Source organism: Bubalus kerabau, chromosome 4 (assembly GCF_029407905.1).
Source record: "Bubalus kerabau isolate K-KA32 ecotype Philippines breed swamp buffalo chromosome 4, PCC_UOA_SB_1v2, whole genome shotgun sequence".
Lineage (NCBI taxonomy): Eukaryota > Metazoa > Chordata > Mammalia > Artiodactyla > Bovidae > Bubalus > Bubalus kerabau.
The window spans coordinates 110053283-110069225 of NC_073627.1; the positions used below are offsets into that span (position 1 = coordinate 110053283).

Consider the following 15943-nt stretch of genomic DNA (forward strand, 5'->3'; position numbering starts at 1 on the left):
TCACGGGCTTCTCCGCAGTCCAGGTCTCTGCCCGTATGAGAAATGTGGACACCTTCTCCTGCCCTCCACAAGAGGGCGCTGGGCTTCCCAGTACAGGACCCACCCAAGTGCCAAGAGACCAGCTGACACAGGACATAACCACTAGAGGGAAGCAATGAGGTCCATATGCTTCATTCTTCCCTGAGGTTCAAATTGGTAGTATTTGTTTTTGATGTCATCATTTTAAAGATGCTCGTATCTGAGAGACAAATTTTATCGTACGTGGATGGTGCCAGAGAAAACCGGACTCTGCAAACCAAGGGGGCACACTTCAGTTCAGCATTTCTATCTCATCAGGGTGAGTCTGATATCAGCAGTTAACTTCTCAGGAGGCCCCAGGTACAGCTTACCTAGTTAGAAAAGGCATTTTCTTCTGCTCAGTCTACTCATAAACATTTTGCAGGATCTACTGAATCCATTAATTTTTTCCCTGTTTCAAGAATGCATCATCAATCACAAACAACTGCAAAACATCACATTCTTGTCGTTTCTTTTTTGAGGGAGTTGGAGTGAATACAGAAATACAAGACACTAGAAGTGGGGTCAAGTCCGCACAGAAGTAGCCCACACAGTCATCAGCTGAGTCATCTGTGTTCTGAAGGAACTGTGCCGCCTAATAGCACCACCTGAAGACTCTCTGCCAGACGGCAGATCGCTCCATCAGGTAAGCAATGGAAAGAGCTCTAAAGTGATTGACATAATGGGGATGATTACTCTGAATTTGATTTTTCAAGTGCCCTCTTCTGTACAGTGGCTAAGGACACATCGCTCGAATGGATACAGTTAAGATTTTAACACGAATAGAAGTGGGAGATTGAAGACAGTTCAAGATGTTCTTCAATATGGACTAAAAAATGGCCGTTTAAAATGATGCTGGGGAATGTATTTATTTATATGGAAAGATAGTCACAAGATATTAAGTTTTCTAAAGTAGGTTCTAAAGCAGTATGAGCCCACTTATGTAGCATAAATTTATATCCATACATTAAGAGAAGTCTGAAAGGCATAATATCTCTGGATGGTAGTATTATAAGTGTTATTTCTTTTTTCTTTCTTTTGCTTATGCATGTTTTCAAATTTCTCTACCCCAACCATGTATTACATGTACAATTTAAAGTTCACCAAAATATGCACTTTATATCATTTGCTCTACAAGGGTTTGTTCAGGTAGAGTCATCTGCTCTTTTTACACAGGATGGTCTCAGAATCACACAATTTTTATCTGTCTGTGCTTATCCAGATCCACAAGGTTGAATTAAGAACAAGCAGGAACAATTGCTGCTTTCACGAGATGTTGTGTTTGTCATCTTGCTTTCAGAAGGCAAGTCCATGTCTTCCAACTGTCTGTTCAAAGTCCCTACCGCCAACCCAGCTGTCTGGCATGTCCCATCTTACTTTCTTTCCCTAGCTCTGTTCTTACATAGATTTTTTTTTTCACCCCCTGCAGGGTCCCAGGCCATTGCTCAGTTTACCCATAAGCGGATAAACTCTATCCTCTGGCCTCACCCATCGAAATCTCCATCCTCCAAGGCCCATTTCAAATGCCTCTTCACTGGAAGCCTTTCCTGAACTCCCATAGGCTGTGAGCAATTCAGTGTTGCAGGGGTGGGAGTCGGGGTGAGTGAGTGGTGAAGCCAGATGATGCTCCTGTGGTCTCTGCTTTTCATGGGTCCTTCTCAGGAACAGTAACTACATCAGTAAGCAACCAGCAATCCCCATCACCACCCCACCGGTAAGAGCACCTTTATAAGGTGAAATGACATAGCTTAATCAAGAATACATACAACAACAAGAATTGGACTCTTATTAAAATGTTCCATCATAACTCACAGGTTGTTTAGGAGAATTTCAAAAGCATCTCTGAACACAACTCTCCCTCTAGAGTCATAGCATAGGTTTTGGCAGAAATAATTTTGCTGGCCGTCGCTAGTATAAAACAACAGGAAAAGATGGTCTGGGCGCACACAGGGACATAAGAAGCAAGTCCACCCCACAGGTCCCAGGGAAATGGGGCATCTTCTGGCCTGGTACCTGTGGCCTGCCCCAGCAGCTTGACCTGGCTGATGGATGTGGGCTCCGCGGGGCAGCGGGATGACAAGTCCTCCGCTCACTGCCTCCTCCTCAGCCCAGCTGAGAATCCTGGCAGCCCTGGAGGCCCCCCTTCCCTGTTTCCTGGTTCTGTCCTGACCCTCCATCCTGCCCTGAGACACTGCCACTTTCCAAGTGGGAATGATACTTCCACTTTCCAAGCTCCTCCCAGCCCATCTCTCCCAGGCTTCCCCTCAGCCAGGCAGTGGGGGTCTCACTGGGATGTAGGTGGCCTGGAAGGATAGTCACAGATTCCTGGGTTGGAGAGAGACAGGTCCTGACCCAGCTGGGCTCAGCTTCTCATGGGGCTCCAAACCCCCCATGTGCATACACCATGATCTCTGCCTGGAACTTTCTAAATTCCACTCCAACTCCCACCCAACCTCCAAGGCCAGTGGAGGTCTCTCTTGCTTAGGAACCCAGCCCCTCCCAAAGCATCTGTCCCCACATCTTCACAGCACTAGCCTTACTGTCATCTGTCTAGTCTAGGGCACATGTGGGCTTTGCTGTCAGGCTACTAGTTCCCAGGCCAGGGCCAACCACTTGCTGACTATGTGACTCTGGACAGCTTACTTCCCTGCAGCTTCCTCAGTTTCCTTACCTGTAAAATGGGAATAATCACAGTACCTGCCTTATAGAGTTGTGAGGATTCTATGAACTAAGCCAGAGTTTCTGCTACGTAATAAGAAAATGTTCACTTTCCCCTGCACAGCACATCTTTCTCAGTTTAGCACATTCTTACTTTACTTTCTATCATTTACATCTTCTTTTCCTAACGAGGTTACAGTTCTTGTTTGTGCTACGGCTGAGGCATTTATCTATAGTCCTTTTTGGGTAGTCTTCACAGCACATACCCCATAACCAACACAGAGTAGGTGCTTGATAATTACTTACCACTCAACTTACAAAATGGCAAAGGTATTGTCATCAGCAGAATAGACTAAACCAAACTTTCAGTCACAGGTCAGTGTACCCGACTCTGCAAAACAAACCACCCTGAAACATGGTGACCTAAAGACCCTGATGACTATTTCTCATGGTTCTGTGGATCATCAGGGGGGTTAATTCTGTTAGTTGGCAGCATTTGACCAGAGGGTCAATGGGACTGGAAAGTTCAAGATGGCCTGACTCATGTTTGGCAGTTGGTACTGGCTGTTGGCTGGGCTTCTTGGTTCCTCTCAACTTTCCACTCTCCAATAGGCTAGACTGGGCTGCCCAGCCTGGTGAGAGGTGGGGGTGTTTTTGGAATCTGAAGTGTTCCAGTGAAAGACACCTGCATGTGGAGGTCTAGGCTCTGGTGCTTGCCGGGTCACTGTCGCCATATTCTGTTGATCAGAGCAGGTCCCAAGGCCAGCCCAGAGCTTAGGAGTAGAGACACAGGCTCCCATTTGATGGGAGGAGTGGCAGACTCATATTGCCAAAGGGGTGCAGATGGGGGCCGGGGGCCAATACACTGAGGGCCATTGCTGCGAGCACCTCCCACACATCCCTGCTAAGAGGTTTGGTAAACTTGTGAGGTGACAGTCTCAGGAACCTTTCTCTGCTGCGCTTTATCGTCTAACAATGGATTGCACAAGCACTTGCAGTTTTGACCTTCACAACAACCTAGAATTCCTCTGAGGCAAGGAGAAGAGGTGTGGCCCTCTTTGCAATGTATTCAGTTCAATTCAGTTCATTTCAGTCGCTCAGTCACGTCCAACTCTTTGTGACCCCATGAATCGCAGCACGCCAGGCCTCCCTGGCCATCACCAACTCCCGGGGTTCACTCAGACTCACATCCATTGAGTCAGTGATGCCATCCAGCTATCTCATCCTCTGTTGTCCCCTTCTCCTCTTGCCCCCAATCCCTCCCAGCATCAGAGTCTTTTCCAATGAGTCAACTCTTCACATGAGGTGGCCAAAGTACTGAAGTTTCAGCTTCGGCATCATTCCTTCCAAAGAAATCCCAGGGCTAATCTCCTTCAGAATGGACTGGTTGGATCTCCTTGCAGTCCAAGGGACTCTCAAGACTCTTCTCCAACACCACAGTTCAAAAGCATCAATTCTTTGGCGCTCAGCCTTCTTCACAGTCCAACTCTCACATCCATACATGACCACTGGAAAAACCATAGCCTTGACTAGACGGACCTTTGTTGGCAAAGTAATGTCTCTGCTTTTCAATATGCTATCTAGGTCGGTCATAACTTTCCTTCCAAGGAGTAAGCGTCTTTTAATTTCATGGCTGCAGTCACCATCTGCAGTGACTTTGGAGCCCAAAAAAATAAAGTCTGACACTATTTCCACTGTTTCCCCATCTATTTCCCATGAAGTGATGGGACCAGATGCCATGATCTTCATTTTCTGAATGTTGAGCTTTAAGCCAACTTTTTCACTCTCCTCTTTCACTTTCATCAAGAGGCTTTTTAGTTCCTCTTCACTTTGTGCCATAAGGGTGGTGTCATCTGCATATCTGAGGTTATTGATATTTCTCCCGGCAATCTTGATTCAGCTTGTGCTTCTTCCAGCCCAGCATTTCTCATAATGTACTCTACACATAAGTTAAATTAGCAGGGTGACAATATACAGCCTTGACGTACTCCTTCTCCTATTTGGAACCAGTCTGTTGTTCCATGTCCAGTTCTAACTGTTGCTTCCTGACCTGCATACAGGTTTCTCAAGAGGTAGGTCAGGTGGTCTGGTATGCCCATCTCTTTCAGAATTTTCCACAGTTTATTGTGATCCACACAGTCAAAGGCTTTGGCATAGTCAATAAAGCAGAAATAGATGTTTTTCTGGAACTCTCTTGCTTTTTCGATGATCCAGCAGATGTTGGCAATTTGATCTCTGGTTCCTCTGCTTTTCTAAAACCAGCTTGAACATCTGAAAGTTCACAGTTCACATATTGCTGAAGCCTGGCTTGGAGAATTTTGAGCATTACTTTACTAGCGTGTGAGATGAGTGCAATTGTGCAGTAGCTTGAGCATTCTTTGGCATTGCCTTTCTTTGGAACTGGAATGAAAACTGACCTTTTCTAATCCTGTGGCCACTGTTGAATTTTCCAAATTTGCTGGCATATTGAGTGCAGCACTTTCACAGCATCATCTTTCAGGATTTGAATTAGCTCAACTGGAATTCCATCACCTCCACTAGCTTTGTTCGTAGTGATGCTTTCTAAGGCCCACTTGACTTCACATTCCAGGATGTCTGGCTCTTAGTGAGTGATCACACCATCGTGATTATCTTGGTCGTGAAGATCTTTTTTGTACAGTTCTTCTGTGTATTCTTGCCACCTCTTCTTAATATCTTCTGCTTCTGTTAGATCCATACCATTTCTGTCCTTTATCGAGCCCATCTTTGCATGAAATGTTCCTTTGGTATCTCTGATTTTCTTGAAGAGATCTCTAGTCGTTCCCATTCTGCTGTTTTCCTCCATTTCTTTGCATTGGTTGCTGAGGAAGGCTTTCTTATCTCTTTTTACTATTCTTTGGAACTCTGCATTCAGATGCTTATATCTTTCCTTTTCTCCTTTGCTTTTCACTTCTCTTCTTTTCACAGCTATTTGTAAGGCCTCCTCAGACAGCCATTTTGCTTTTTTGTGTTTCTTTTCCATGGGGATGGTCTTGATCCCTGTCTCCTGTACAGTGTCACGAACCTCCGTCCATAGTTCATCAGGCACTCTATCTATCTGATCTAGTCCCTTAAATCTATATCTCACTTCCACTGTATAGTCATAAGGGATTTGATTTAGGTCATACCTGAATGGTCTAGTGGTTTTCCCTACTTTCTTCAATTTAAGTCTGAATTTGGCAATAAGAAGTTCATGATCTGAGCCACAGTCAGCTCCTGGTCTTGTTTTTGCTGACTGTATAGAGCTTCTCCATCTTTGGCTGCAAAGAATATAATCAGTCTGATTTCGGTGTTGACCATCTGGTGATGTCCATGTATAGAGTCTTCTCTTGTGTTGTTGGAAGAGGGTGTTTGCTATGACCAGTGCATTTTCTTGGCAAAAGTCTATTAGCCTTTTCCCTGCTTCATTCCATATTCCAAGGCCACATTTGCCTGTTACTCCAGGTGTTTCTTGACTTCCTACTTTTGCATTACAGTCCCCTAAATGAAAAGGACATCTTTTTTGGGTGTTAGTTCTAAAAGATCTTGTAAGTCTTCATAGAACCATTCAACTTCAGCTTCTTCAGTGTTACTGGTTGGGGCATAGACTTGGATTACTGTGATATTGAATGGTTTGCCTTGGAAATGAACAGAGATCATTCTGTCCTTTTTGAGATTGCATCCAAGTAGTGCATTTCGGACTCTTTTGTTGACCATGATGGCTACTCCATTTCTTCTGAGGGATTCCTGCCCACAATAGTAGATATAATGGTCATCTGAGTTAAATTCACCCATTCCAGTCCATTTCAGTTCGCTGATTCCTAGAATGTCGACGTTCACTCTTGCCATCTCCTGTTTGACCACTTCCAATTTGCCTTGATTGATGGACCTGACATTCCAGGTTCCTATGCGATATTGCTCTTTACAGCATTGAACCTTGCTTCTATCACCAGTCATGTCCACAACTGGGTATTGTTTTTGCTTGGCTCCATCCCTTCATTCTTTCTGGAGTTATTCTCCACTGATCTCCAGTAGCATATTGGGCACCTACTGACCTGGGGAGTTCCTCTTTCAGTATCCTATCATTTTGCCTTTTCATACTGTTCATGGGGTTCTCAAGGCAAGAAGACTGAAGTGGTTTGCCATTCCCTTCTCCAGTGGACCACATTCTGTCAGACCTCTCCACCATGACCCACCCGTCTTGTGTGGCCCCATGGGCATGGCTTAGTTTCATTGGGTTAGACAAGGCTGTGGTCCTAGTGTGATTAGACTGACTAGTTTTCTGTGAGTATGGTTTCAGTGTGTCTGCCCTCTGATGCCCTCTTGCAACACCTACCGTCTTACTTGGATTTCTCTTACCTTGGACGTGGGGTATCTCTTCATGGTTGCTCCAGCAAAGCACAGCTGCTGCTCCTTACCTTGGACGAGGGGTATCTCCTCACCACTGCCCCTCCCGACCTTGAACATGGAGTAGCTCCTCTAGGCCCTCCTGCGCCCATGTAGCCACCTCAATGTAGTAATAGAATAGAAAGCTGGAGTTGCACACGTTCCCTGATTCACACAGCGACTATTAACAGAATTGGGCTTGTGTGGCAGTCTCCTTTTTTTTGAAAGTAAAAGTGAAAGTCACTCAGTTGTGTCCAACTCTTTGCCACCCCATGGACTATAGAATCCATGGAATTCTCCAGGCTAGAATATTGGAGTGGGTAGCTGTTCCCTTTTCCAGGTGATCTTCCCAACCCAGGGATCGAACCCAGGTCTCCCGCATTGCGGGCAGATTCTTTACCAACTGAACCACCAGGGAAGCCTTTTTCTATAAGTTGTGAAATAGTTGTCTTACAAAAAGTGTGGCAAGTAATACAAATACCCACCCATGTGACACCACCAAGCTTAAAGATGGGAATGTGAACAATTGACTGGAAGTCCCAGTGTGCATCTGTCCCCATAACATGCCTTCTGTTTCCACATCACCGCTCTCTCTGTGATGGCAGCTGTATTTATTATTTTTATTTTTAAATTATTTATTTTTAATTGGAGGATAATTGCTTTACAATACTGTGTTGGCTTCTCCATATATCAACATGAATCAGCCATAGGTATATATATATGTAACCTCCCTCTTGAATGTCTCTCCCACCTCCCACCCCATTCCCACACCTCTAGGTTGTCACAGAGCACCAGGTTTGAGCTCCCTGCATCATACAGCAGATTTCCACTAGCAGCAGTCTTTAAATGATGTTTATTATTTCTATGCATAGTTTTTATGGTTTATAAATATATTTTTATTCATAAATGATAGCTACAATATTTCCTCATTTCTAAAGCACACATTTTTTTTCTTTTCCATTATAGTTTATTCCAAGATGTTGATTATAGTTCCCTGTGCTATATACAAGGATCTTGTTGGTTATCTGTTTTATATATAGTAGTTTGTATCTGCTAATCCCAAATTCCTAATTTATCCCTTTCCCCTCCCTTTCCCCTTTGGTGACCATAAGTTTGTTTTTTGTGTCTGTGAGTCAGTTTCTATTTTGTAAATTCATTTGTATAATTTTTTTAGATTCCACCCATCAGTTCAGTTCAGTTCAGTCGCTCAGTTGTGTCCGACTCTGCAACCCCATGAATCGCAGCACGCCAGGCCTCCCTGTCCATCAACAACTCCTGGAGTTCACTCAAACTCATGTCCATGGAGTCAGTGATGCCATCCAGCCATCTCATCCTCTGTCATCCCCTTCTCCTCCTGCCCCCAATCCCTCCCAGCATCAGAGTCTTTTCCAATGAATTAACTCTTCACATGAGGTGACCGAAGTATTGGAGTTTCAGCCTCAGCATCAGTCCTTCCAATGAACACCCAGGGCTGGTCTTTAGGATGGACTGGTTGGATCTTCTTAGTGATATCAAAATGTTGGTTTCATTACGAAGCTGGATGGGAGGATGTAGCATGACTGTGAAGGCAAGTGGGTTTGCTAAGATTCTCTTGTTCTGAACTTATCCTGCAAAATGTAAAACACACAACTTTTTTCCCATTTGAATATCTCTGAAATCATGATGCTCTTGTAACTGATGATACCTTCCGATAGCTGGGTGGCAATCGTTCCCTACTGCCTACACATCCAAAAGCAGCAGGACCAAACTTGCTGAAAATTGTGGAGACATTAGTGGGGGCACTCTTCTCCTTCAGGAATCAAGTGATTGTGAGGAGATCGTGGGGGTGATGGTAAATCAGAAACGTCCAGCAGTGTTATAGAAGGAGGACTCCAAAGAAGCTTAGTTATACCTAACTGCAAAAATAGCTTAAGAACCCAGTGCCAATGGCTATGAGTTTTCTTATGGATTACTTAAGATTACTTATGGATTACTTGTTACCCATCCTGTAGTTGGATGGAGGATTTATTATTTGGGAAACACAGACATCTGTGACTAAGTCAAGAGAATTTAGAAGAGTTAGGATTTATATGTGCAGAAGTTGGGGGAACCCATAACTGATTTATTTCACTTCTATTCCCCTGTTTTATGCATGCATGGGAGTAATATATGGTGTAAAAGATTTTCTAATCAAGTATAAAGTATGTAATAAGTGACAAGAACGCATTTTGTCAGAGTTTAGTTCTCAGCAATTTTTTCTCTTAAGGATGTGTAAAGTAATGTTAGACCTTACAAACTTTTAAGTACAGGATGTTAAGTTGTACCTGCATTTCTGCATACCATGGCTCTTTGTTTAGCATTATGCTTTTGAGATTTTTCAGCTTGATAAATTCATCTCCAGTTCATTCATCTTAACTCCTGCATAAAAATCCATCATATAAATATAGCATGTTTTATGTATCACATTTTATCCATTCTCCTACTCATGGGCACCTAAATTGCTTCCATTTTTTATTTCAAAGAATATAGTAAATAAAATAAAAAAAAAAAAGAATATAGTTATGAACATCTTCCTCATAACTTCTTGTGATGAAGCTTTCTGGATTACAGAGCACACATATCTTTGACTTTACTGCTGCTGCTGCTGCTGCTAAGTCGCTTCAGTCGTATCTGACTCTGTGCGACCCCACAGACAGCAGCCCACCAGGCTCCTCTGTCCCTGGGATTCTCCAGGCAAGAACACCGGAGTGGGTTGCCATTTCCTTCTTCAATGCATGCATGCATGCTAAGTTGCTTCAGTCGTGTCTGACCCTGTGCAACCTCATGGACAGCAGCCCACCAGGCTCCTCTGTCCACTAGACCTTCTCAAACTGTTCTCCAGCGTATTGAATTTACATGCCCAGAAGCAGTGATATGAGAGGCCCCAGATGCAAGAGCCTCTTGACTGGATTCGCAATCTCCTTTCTCATTCCCTCCAATTCACTCCCCTTACATAGTCCAAGTGATCATGGAAACACACAGCAGGTCAAATCACAACTCAGCTTTAACCCTGCTGTGGGTTCCCGCTGAGTTTACTGACAAGGAGGCCATGGTTTCCCTGGCTCTCAATGGGCTCTGTAGACTCTTCTCTTGCTAACTCTATATCGCAGCAGAGCCAGCCCTGACACAAGAGTCCAGCGACTTCACAATCCTTCTAGTTCCTAGCAAGACACACACTCCTTCTCTCTCCCAGCCTGTGCATATGCCATCTCCACTCTCTGAAATGCTCTTTCCAACTGAACTACCCCCGCCCCACCTGACATCCTGTTCTGCTAAGTCATCCTTCATGTCTAAACGTATCCCTCTCTTTCTCCTCGGAGTCTTCTTTGACCTCTCCTGAACACACACACCACAACTGTTGCAGGAAGGGGGACCCCTTCCAGGGCCCGAGAGTGGGCTCTTGTCTAACACTCGGAAATGAACTGTCCGAGGAGATGCATGTGCTGAGAAAGCAAGAGATTTCACTGGGAAGAGGCGCCCGGGCAGAGAGCAGTAGGATTAGGGAAACCGGGAGAACTGCTCTGCCACATGGTTCAACAGTCTCAGGTTTTATGGTGATGGGCTTAGTTTCTAGGTTGTCTCTGCCCATCATTCTGACTCACAGTCCTTCCTGGTGGCACACACATCGCTCAGCCAAGATGGATGCCAGCGAGAGGGATGCTGGGAGGTGGTCAGACAGGTGGTGTCTCCTTTTGACCTTTCCCGAACTCTTCCAGTTGGTGGCTTATTAGTTCCATGTTCCTTACCAGGACCTCCTGTCATAAAACAACGCATGCGAATGTTACTCTGGTGCCTGGCCCCGGGAGGGGGGGGCGGTTTCAGTCGGTGTGCTTCCCCTAACACAAGCACCACAGCCTCTTCCACCGCCGCCATTGGAGTATCCTCCATAGTGTCACCGACACTCCCCACAGCGCCTCCTCACGTGGTGCTGAAGTGGCTTCTTTGCTTGTTTGGACCGTGCACTAGACTTTTATGCTCCCAAAACTGGGAGTGGAGGGGGGCATTGTCAATCTTGCCCACTGCTGTGTTCTCACCTAGTAGCTAGCCTACACAGTCTTCAGCGAATTCTGTGTTTGTTGAGTGAACAAGAACATAAGTCAAGTCAGCCCTGAAACCCAGTTATTTGGGCCCAGTTCTTTGCGTTTCCCACTACAGGTTCCCATGCCATCCAGGACAGCTCTTCTTCCTAAACCTACAAATTATTAGCAGAGGGCCAGATGGGCTACACAAGCAACCATGAGGGGAACATACCAAAGAAATTCAGAATTTGGGTGTCAAACTAAAGAAATGCCTTTTGGTTCAGTGCAAGTGAAAGCCGTTAAGTGGGCTCCTGGATCGAGAAGAGACGTGTTCACAGGAATGACTGTGTATTGTCCCCAAAGGGGGAGTGAAGGAAGGTGCCAGAGGGGCCAGCCCTGTTCGCAGCACGTACAGCTTGGGTAGCAGAAGGCGCCTTTGGAGATGTTCGAGAAGAAACTAGCCATTCTATAAATAGGATGGGAATAGAATGCAAAAGGGTGAAGTTAACATCAAGAGATTGTAGATAGTCTGGGATTATTTTGAAAGAATGTGCTCTAGATGTTCAGTTTGTTTTTTAAGATAAGGAATGAAATTGGCAGATCCTGACAGCCTCTCCTACAACTCAAGAAAAAGGCAGAAACATTTTTGGTTTTGAAACATTGATGTTGTTGCAGGGTTTTGGGCAGAATAACAAAATCCTGGATTTAGGAACCCAACAACTGCCTTCTGAGTTAAAGAGCCTGGGCTGACATCTCGTAAATCGGGAGTTCTTAGATGCTAGGATGCATTCAAGGAACCAAAAGAGGGCTTAGAGCTTCTCAGGCATTAGGTCTGTGTGAGGCAGGAAATTTACATTTCTAAAAAGTTCCTAGAACTATAGAAATGAATGAAATGTTAACACATGCTACAACCTGGATGAACCTCAAGAACATCATGCTAAGTGAAAGAAGCCAGCCACAAAACATCACATATTGCATGACTCCATTTCTGTGAAATGTCCAGAATTGGCAGGTCCACAAAGGCAGAAAGTGATTAGTGGTTGCCAAGGGCTGGGGGTGGGGGTTGGGGGGGTGCAAGGAAGGAGTGACTGCTTACTGGGCACAGGCTTTCCTTTTGGAATGATGAAAATGTTTTGGGACTAGGTAGAGGGGGATAGTTGCATAGTACTAAGAAAGTACTACATGAGGATGAGTGGTAGTCTTTAAAATGGTCAATTTAATGTTATGTCGTTTTTTTACCTCAATTGTAAAAGAGATTCCTAAGTAATGCTGATACTCTGGTCTAGAGACTGCACTTTGAGAGCCACTGTCCTGAGTTACAGCCCAGAGAGGGGAAGAGACTGAAGGAAAATTGACTTGCAAAGTGGATGGAAGCCTCTCTGTAAAGGGCCAAACTTGTCTATGGCTGAGAATTCTGAAAGTCTGAAACAGTTTATTACATTGAAATCTTTATTCTCAGTTTAGGTGGGGACCCAACAGCTGGTAGCTGCTTCCACATTTCAGATCTAAGCCCTGGACCACCTAAACCCAGGAGTGGCTGACAACCGGCTTTGCCCTTCTCAACTGATCACTCACCTCTAGCAGCTTATTCTTTATAAGCTTTATTGGCTTTGCAGGATGAGGGAACAGTTGCCAAATGCAGAGAGAATTTCTTTGGATGTCGTCATTGGTGTTCTGTGAAACTGACCACATGACTGGAGAAAGCGTGGGAATTCTTCCCTTTCACCTCATCAACCCTGTCTCCAGACACTCTTTGCTCTCCTTAGAACCATTTATCTTTGTAAAGAACTTGGAGAAGGTGGAGATGATTTAATCCCTATTGTAATATGTAAAGAAGTGGATTCATATGTAATATGAAGCCAGAAGTACTAAACTCTTCTGAATGCCTTGATCAATTGTTTCCTTTCTCTGTGCTTGTTCCTCAAGGGAAAATGGAATAAGAATAACCACCTTCCTGAGACTCTTGGGAGACCCAAGCAAGATGCTTGTAATTATCATTGTTATTTCCCACGATTACAGTGCTGCTCCACTCCTGTCTTCAGGATCCAGTCCTGTATCTCACATCCTCTGAGTGAGGCCTCTCCTCACAAGGAGGGGCAGTTCTTCATCTTTGTTTCTATGGGGATACATGAAAGATGGCATTTATGTATGCCACAACATAATATACATTTTTATTGAAGTATAATTGCTTTTTGATGTTGTGTTAGTTTTTGGCTCTACCACAAAGTGAGTCAGCTCTATGTATACTTTATCCCCTCTCTCTTGAACTTCCCTCCCACCACGCCCCATCCCGCTCCTCTGGGCCATCACAGAGCACTGAGCTGAGCTCCTTGTGCTATACAGGATCTTCCCACGAGTTACCTGTTTTGTACCTGATAGTGTGTATATCGGAGAAGGCACTGGCGACCCACTCCAGTACTCTTGCCTGGAAAATCCCGTGGATGGAGGAGCCTGGTAGGCTGCAGTCCATGGGGTCCCGAAGAGTCGGACACGACTGAGCGACTTCACTTTCACTTTTCACTTTCATGCATTGGAGAAGGAAATGGCAACCCACTCCAGTGTTCTTGCCTGGAGAATCCCAGGGATGGGAGCCTCGTGGGCTGCTGTCTATGGGGTTGCACAGAGTTGGACACGACTGAAGCGACTTAGCAGCAGCAGCAGCAGTGTGTATATGTCAGGGCTACTCTGTCAGTTCGTCCCACCTCTCCTTCCCCTGCTGTATCCACAAGTCTGTTCTGTATATCTGCATCTCTATTCCTGCCCTACAAATAAGTTCATCCGTACCATTTTCTAGATTCCATCTATAAGCATTAATATATGATATTTGTTTTTCTGACTTACTTCACTCTGTGTGACAGATTCTAAGTCCATCCACGTTACTCCAAATGACCCAACTTTGTTCCTTTTATGGCTGAGTAATATTCCATTGTGTACATGTACCACATCTTCTTTATCCATAATTCAAAAAGACACATATACTTCATAGTATGCATTTGTGTATTATTTAAGAAAAATCAGTGCTGCTTTAGAAGACAAGAAAAGCAAATAGGAAGTGTGGATACATAGGTTGGTGGCCCAGGAGGCATGATAGGAATACAGAGCATGTAATGCTGAACAGAGAGAAGAAAGAATGGAGGGACCACGAGGTACTTAATGTTCATGGTGTTGTTAATATTCATAAGGCCTTAAGTGGACTTTGATTATGATGGCCGTTCTGGTCCCAAGAAACCCAGTTGGAGACAATAGCTGCTCATCAGGCTAAGGGGCAAACTACAGCTTTGGCCAAGGGTGCTTACTCCTGGGTCCCTTCAGAGGAGCCAGGGTGTATTGTTGACTGTAGAGCTTTCATTTGCCAGTCCCCCTTGTTCAAACATCCACTCTGGTCCACGTACTCATACTATGGGAAGGGGCAGGATCGATGGTTGCCAGGAGCTAGCGGTTGGTGATGGGAGGCTTGACTACAAGGAGGAGTAGAAGAGTTTGGAAGAGGGGGGGAGAACTGATCTATATCATGACTGCGGAGATAGTTTCATGAGTGTATACACTGGCCAAATCCACAAAACTGTATGCTAAAAAGTATGAATTTTATTGCATGTAAATTATACCTTAATGAAAAAATACAAAGAAGTATAATTTATCCCCCTCCCCAAATTATAGTTCATTTGTTCTAGGATAAAACCAAGAGACTGTTTTACAAAACTCCCCAGGTGGGGAGTATCTGCTTCAGTCTAAGATAGAGTAAGAGGGAGTGGCTTTTCTTTCCTACCTGAGACAACTAAATAAACAGGCAAAGTATAGGAAACAGTCATTTCCAAGTCAGTGGACAGCAGGCAATACCAAGGATAGTAAGCCTTGCAATTTGGAGTTGATAAATATATATTATCTTGATTTTGGTGGTTTTATGGATGTGTATGTATGTTAAAACTTATAAAATTGCTAACTCGATTTATAATATATTGAATGTCAGTTATATCTCTATAAAAGTTGTGTTTTTATTTAAAAGTCCCCAGGTGATTCTAAGTGTATAGCCAGCATCAAGCACCATCCACCCAAATATATGGCCTTACTTGGATCTAGTCTATATTTTTCAACCATGTTACATTAAATTCAAATTATTAGAATCATATGAGGTTAGATCCTATGATTCTAATAATTTGAATTTAGTGTAACTTGGTTGAAAAATATAAAGTACTAATGTTTATTAGAAGACATATTCTGCATAAACAGAACTCATGTTGGAAAATAAGTTTCCATTTGCAGGAATAATACTTATTAATAATGATTCTTTTGATAGCTCACTGTAAAGAAAGAGAAACCAGACATTACATGGAGAATTTTTAATTGTTAGTACAAACTTTGTTGATAAGGACTGCTAGGTAATTTGGAACATGTATTAAAAGTCTCAAAAATTTTCAGAACATTTAAACCAGAATTTAAACTAAGCACATAAGAAATAAATGCAAGGGTACCACTGAAGCAACATTGGATTTTTCTCTTTTTTTAAAGAGTGGAGAAATTTTTCCCAGAAGTTCCCTAAAGACTTCCTTCCTGTCTGTTTGGCCAAAATATTGTCCCATGTTTATTCCCAAGCCATTCACTGGCAAGATGAGTAGAATTTTTCAGAATGACCTAGACCAATTAAGTTGCATTTCCTCAGGGCGGAGAAGGTCCCAGTCTTCCCTCGGGCACATGGCTGTCCTATATTTGAACAAAATCAGGGTTGACTTGCCAAGGAGAAAGCAGAGAAGTGGCTGTTAGGTCTAACATGGTAAATGGGATATGATTCCATTTTTAGAAAGAAAAGTGAA

At 43.8% G+C, this 15943-nt stretch overlaps 1 protein-coding gene across 1 annotated transcript in view; it reads left to right on the forward strand.

The window, feature by feature from the left end:
• The first annotated feature begins 568 nt into the window (after positions 1 to 568).
• PIP5K1B (phosphatidylinositol-4-phosphate 5-kinase type 1 beta) overlaps positions 569 to 15943 on the forward strand; it is a 471859-nt gene continuing 456484 nt past the window's right edge. Inside the window, exon 1 of the mRNA XM_055578263.1 lies at positions 569 to 703. The gene's annotated coding sequence lies outside the window, so the exon portion shown is untranslated. The remainder of the gene's footprint in view (positions 704 to 15943) is intronic.